This window comes from Cetorhinus maximus, chromosome 31 (assembly GCF_964194155.1).
Source record: "Cetorhinus maximus chromosome 31, sCetMax3.hap1.1, whole genome shotgun sequence".
Taxonomy (NCBI): Eukaryota; Metazoa; Chordata; class Chondrichthyes; order Lamniformes; family Cetorhinidae; genus Cetorhinus; species Cetorhinus maximus.
In genome coordinates, this window is record NC_135909.1 from 14250859 (window position 1) to 14257504 (window position 6646).

At 43.0% G+C, this 6646-nt stretch overlaps 1 pseudogene; it reads left to right on the forward strand.

The window, feature by feature from the left end:
- The first annotated feature begins 4700 nt into the window (after positions 1-4700).
- Positions 4701-5144, forward strand: LOC144670399 (histone H2A-like; annotated as a pseudogene).
- Positions 5145-6646: the final 1502 nt, after the last annotated feature.

Sequence of the window (6646 nt, forward strand, 5' to 3'; positions counted from 1 at the left end):
GTGTCCTCCTCACAGATTAATTTTCCACCTAATGTTGTGTCATCAACAAACTTGAATATGTTCCATTCAGTATCCGTCTAAGTCATCAATATTTATTGTAAGTAACTGATGACCGTGTATTATCAAGAGCAAGTTAGAGCCAACCAATCCAAAAGTGCCCTGTTTATTCCTACACTGTTTTCTGTCCATTAACTAATCCTTGATCCATGCTAATGTATGATCCCCAATCACAAGTTCTAATTTTGTGTAATAAACTCCTGTGTGGGAACTTTGCAAATCGCTGAGCATAATTACACACCCACCTCAGATTGCAAGGCCCTGTATTACCAAAACAAAAGGAGAACCTAAATACATATTAATACCCGCAGCTCCATTAACTCCAGTTGAAACACATTTTACGTTAAACATAGGTCAGACTTAGACTCATAATACATAGAACAGAATCTCGCAATTGATACAGCAGAGCGAGGCCATTCGGCCCATAGTATCTGTGCTAGCTCTCTGCGAGATCAGCTGAGCTGCTTCCACTGACATATTCTTCCCCACAGGCCTGTTTAATATTCCTTCTGTTCTTTTTCTATTTCTCTCTTGTCCAATGAGCTCAAATTATTTATTCACATGCAGACAATTGCTTCTCTTTATAGACATCGACCATATCCACTCAACATCCATCCTTTCCCAAGGTTAATAGACACAGCTATTCTAAGGCAACGCTTATTACTGATGAGGTTTCAACTGCAATATGAATAACTCCAAATTGGGATTCACTTATCTGCCATCTTCTTCTTCATTATCCTTTACACTCCCTGATCGCAGGTTTAGTTGCCCTGAGCATTGTCTGGTACTCACCTCAATTCTCTGGCTGAAGTATAACTGCTTTCATTGGATTTACCTTAGCAAATGAGGAGGAATCTACCGTGGTTTGTTTGGTTTTAAACACAACTTTGCAAATTCATACTTACCTGCAAGAAGCCTGATCTACTGAGGATGTAAATCAGTAATTCAGACTTGTATTCTACCTGATTTCCAGGCATTGGAATTAATTTCCATCCAGATTCCTGTTTTGCATGACCCAGTGGGGAATCTCCTCACTCACATCACAAGGTCAGATAATTACAGGTCTAAAGAGCAGTTGATAATTCTGACACTTTTTAACATTTATGCATATAAAGGCCACTTGATAAGACTGTTCGATTAAAAATAAAGATAGTCAGCCTGATTTGAAAATGTGAACTTAACTCTGAAGTGGAGATATTTTCAGGTAGGCCCAATTCTGACAATCATCTAGAATGTTAGTGATAACTCATTACTGTAGGAGATGTGAGGTTTTTTATTCATTCATGCGATATGGGCCCATGGGGTAACTAGTGGTGTGCTGCCTTTTTGAATACAACTGAGTGGTTTACTCAGCAATTGTAGATGGCAGTTCAGAGTCAACTTCATTGCTGTGCTTGGTCCTAGGATCCAATATAAACCAAATCAGGTAAGGATGGGGATGATAAATCTACTTTCCTAAATATTTGAACTTAGCATTTTGAACACCATTCCTGAGATAAAAATTACATACAGATACACAATCAATCCCAGAGTCACATGCAGCATCAAAGGCTGAGAAGTAGACAATAACTGTCTCTCTCACATACAGTCACGTCACTCACCATCCTGAATTGGAATTATATCGCTCTTCCTTCACTGTTGCTGGGTCAGAATCCTGGAACTCCCTTCCTAACTGCACTGTGGGTGCACCCACAACACATGGACTGCAACGGTTCAAGAAGGCAGCTCACCACCACCTTCTCAAGGGCAACAAGGGATGGGCAATAAATGCTGGCCCAGCCACCGAAGCCCACATCACATGTATAAAAAAAAATACAGCACCAGAGACTACTCAGCAAATCTTACACAGTACCCGACACTGAGACATAGAGTATGAAGACTAATACATGCATGGTAAAAAAGAGACTAACACAGAATGAATCCCAGCATGCACACCATGGCAGAGACTATCAGATACAGAATGAATTCCACATTCACAATGTACTGGAGATTGAAAGACATATATAAAAAAAAAAATCCCACATTCACCACAGTGTCAGAGAGTGACAGATACAGAATGAATCCCACATCACACAAAGCACATTGACTGATAGATACAGGATGAATCTCAAATTGTCTCAGAGATGTAGAGATACAGAATGAATCTGACATTCACACAATGCCACAGACAAAGAAACACAGAGGAATCTCAGAGCCAAGGACTGATAGAGACAAAATGAATCCTTGATTTCTGAAGACATCAGGCACTGAGTTACAAAATGGCATCAACGCTTACAGAGGGTACCAGAGTCCAACAGAAACAAAATGAATTGCAAGATCCCATACAGTACCACTGATTGAGAGAGAATTGATCCCACTCAGATCCAGTACTATCCATTGAGGCAAATTCTACATTTAACAGTCTTTGGTGCTGTAAGTGATAGTGGGATTACTTCTGTCAAAAATTGCAACAGATGGGCCTGTTGAGAATGAATCACACACTCTGAATCAGTACCAGAGACTGACCGATACAGGCTGAATTTAACACTCCCATTCAGCAAACGGATGTTGACAGGTACAGAGTTAATCTCACATTCACACACATTATCAGACATTGACAGTGAATGAGAAGTTCAGACTCAGAGATAGTAACACAGAATGAAAGACATCGAATCAATACAACTCTGACCTACAATGCCAGAGACTGACAAATAAAAAAAATCATTGACATACAGTTACAGAGACTGACAGGTACAGAATAAATCCAATAATTTTCGTGGCGGAGAGAAACACATACTGATTTAATTTCGGACTGGCGTGTAGTCCCAAGAAGCGAATGATTTCATTTACACGCATCAATAACGGACAGATGCACAATGAGCCTCAGGATATCAAATGAATCCAACATTGAGACATGGTCCCATCAAGTCACAGACACAGAATAAATCCAGGCCTCGCACACTGTACCACAGCCTTCCAAACAGTGAAGGAACCCCACACTCACACACAGCATCAGACAGTGAGTAAATCACGCACATTACCAGAGCCTCAAAATCCCTGAATGAACCCACATTCCTGTACAGTCCCTCGCACCGACAGCCAGGCGACATTTCCCGGTGTATCTTTACACACTGAGAAACTCCGGCTGGAGACGGTCTTTGTAAAATGTATTTCCTGATTGTAGAAAGGATGCTAATGATTGGTGGAGAAAGCTAAATATGATTGGTTCATTGATCTATCCATACGGAAAATCACAAAAACAGATGACGTGTTTAGTTTAAAATATGTCCAATCAGAATCATTGTCTCCCCCATTCCTCATTAGCATATATCTGTCATACTGTCTATATAATGAGCGGACGGAAGGAGTTTGGTTTATTTCTGTGTCTGAAATTGGAATTGGAGATGGTTGATGAGAAGAAGAAACCAGTTGCTAAGAAGGGCGCCAAGAAAACGGTGACTAAACCGGCAGGAAAGGGCGGCAAGAAGCGGCGAAAGTCGAGGAAGGAGAGTTACTCCATCTACATCTACAAAGTGATGAAGCAGGTTCACCCCGACACCGGCATCTCCTCCAAGGCCATGAGCATCATGAACTCGTTCGTGAGCGATATTTTCGAGCGCATCGCGGGTGAGGCTTCCCGCCTGGCCCATTACAACAAGCGCAGCACCATCAGCTCCCGGGAGATCCAGACCGCCGTGCGCCTGCTGCTGCCCGGGGAACTGGCCAAGCACGCCGTGTCGGAAGGGACAAAGGCAGTGACCAAGTACACCAGCTCCAAGTAAAACCCGGCAATGGACTAAACAACACCTGAAACACAACGGCTCTTTTAAGAGCCACCCACAATCTCTCTGAAAAAGCTATACGATTGCTTCACTTATAAAATTATGATTTTTACTGTTGAGAATTTTGAATTATCTAATTGTTACTTTTTGTTTCAATCACAGCTGTTCCCGGTGATGTAGATTTAACCCTCGTTCAATTATTGAGTCAGGTTAATAATGTCTCATCAATTAATGACTTGCCGATTACCCTCGGCGCTTTGTTTTAAGACGCGTTAATATTTTCCCCCTTTCCCTGGTTTTGGAGAGAGAGAGAATAGAAGCAAATGCTTCAGTCTCCAGTTCTGGTCAAGTTTGGTTTCCACAATCGATCAGTTCATTTCCTATCAGCCCCGGTTGTGCAGCAACCTTCAGTCTCAACGCTGGCAAAAATGTTCAGTTTTGTCTGTCATAAATATCTACAATATACCGTCCGTTTGCAGAACGATGTAAATGGGACTTTCTGCGGCTGCTGACAGGGTTTCATAAAGGATCGAGATTGACCCCCTGATCACGGATTGTAAAAGCGATTTGGAACATGGGATAAAATGTGAAATAGTCCCATCAGGGACGCGTATTTTTAAAACTTCCAATTCGTACTATGTTCTGTCCGTTCTTTTTCATTTCTTTTTAAAAATTTGGCGGGCTTTTAAAATTTGAAAAAAGATCGGTTGAAATATCGAAATTTGGCGGCGTAATTTTTCGCCCTCACTCCGTAGAGTCTCCGGATTGGTGAGTTCAGTAGATATCTGGTTGGTGATATGAACAACATTATGAGACGCAGCACAAAGTGACCAATCAGCAATGCCCGCAGCACCATTCCTCCCGAAGCTATAAGAGAAGCGAATGTGAGAGCATTTCCTCATTCTCTGTGAAAGTTTTTGTGAGATTGTGAAAATGTCTGGAAGAGGAAAGACCGGCGGTAAAGCTCGCTCCAAACCCAAGTCTCGGTCCTCCCGGGCTGGACTGCAGTTCCCGGTGGGCCGTGTTCACAGGCACCTGAGAAAGGGCAACTATGCTGAGCGTGTGGGTGCCGGAGCCCCGGTCTATCTGGCTGCTGTGCTCGAGTATCTGACGGCTGAAATCCTCGAGCTGGCCGGTAACGCGGCCCGGGACAACAAGAAGACCCGCATCATCCCCAGACACCTGCAACTGGCCGTCCGCAACGACGAGGAGCTCAACAAGCTGCTGGGAGGGGTGACCATCGCTCAGGGCGGGGTGCTGCCTAATATCCAGGCCGTGCTGCTGCCCAAGAAAACCAGCGCCGCTGCGGCCTCGAAGACCAAGTGAAGCGGCCATTCTTTAATCTAATAACCCAAAGGCTCTTTTCAGAGCCACTCACAGGATCATTGAAAGGGCTGCTCACTCTCAGGAGATGGAGTTATTGTAACGGTGGATTTATCTGTTTCTGATTTGTTTACTTGTGTTTTCAGTTCCCTCTCTGCATTGCGCTGTTCCTCTGTTCACACATCTCCCGCTTTAGTGAACTGAAGAATTGAAACAGTCAGAGTCGACATTTTCATAAATATTTCATAGTCATAAATATCGAGTTTGTACCGGTACATTCATGAAAACTATGAAAAATGTAACGACTGGTGCATTAAATGCTTTGTTTTTACTCTCGGGTGATCTGAGCGCCGCTCCAGGAACAGAGTAAACTCGGAAACGGAGCGGACATTTTCGGGCTGATCTGTTTATTCCGCAGTTTTCCCAGAGGCCGGAATCAGTGAGAGTTGAGCACTCACAGGACCTGAGTCCATTTCTGCGGTTTCAGATCTGCACCCGTCCCCTTCCCCCCTCCCCCCGGTCTCCCTATTCTCCGGACACAAAGCTGCCTGTCCCAGGCGGTATTGTGTCGGGGATTCTCTCCGCACTCCCTGTTGTAACATTCCCGGCCGCTTTTAATGGAGAGGATCAGAAATCAGCCGCTTTTCTCAGTCTCCTTGAAGTCTGTGTGAAGGAGTTGGTTGGTAATCTGTACGTTTTTGCTTTTCCGCTGATTTAAATTGCTGAACGGGGTCTTATTACCGCCGGTTACAGATAAGAGGTTGACACATTCAAACTGGCGTTCAGTTATTTTGTATTTTTCCTGTACTGAAATTGGCGGGCATTTCGAATTTGAAAATGTGAGCCAATCCAAACTTCCAATTTCTTCTCCCTGCTCTCCGATTGGTTAGGAATTTGATTGAGAACAGAGTATCCAATTAGAGCTACAGCCTCTCAAACCGTTCATAATGATTATTAATAGACAGATTAAACTAAAGGAATCGGTGTCTTCAACCTCAGTTGCACTTGAGTTCAAAAATATACTCTATATTCTAAAATATACAGGGAAATAAATGAAAGAACCGGAATAAATGTGTTGTTTCCACCAGCCAAGTTAGTATGAAGATTCCCGCCAGCTCCTCTCACAGTACGTACCTTATAACTGACAGAGCACGGAGAGACAGGCAGGTCTTCAGTTCCAGTCTCACATTTTCAATCCATCAATCAAACAAAGCAGGAGAGACAGACGCTGTTTCCATGTCAACATTTAAATATCAGATAAAACGGACACAACGGTGTCAGTTTCAAGTTTACAGAATTAACCTGAATAATATACTCTGAGATACATGTGAAGTACCAGTCCAATATTTGCACACATCACGGGTTTATAAATTGCAGTGTCAATTCCCATTGTCTGTCCTGACATATACATTAGATGCAAATCCAAAACTCAAGTACATTATCAGAGCGAGATATTCTGAAAGCGTGTATAACCTGAGATACAAACGTTGATTCCAGTTTTATGA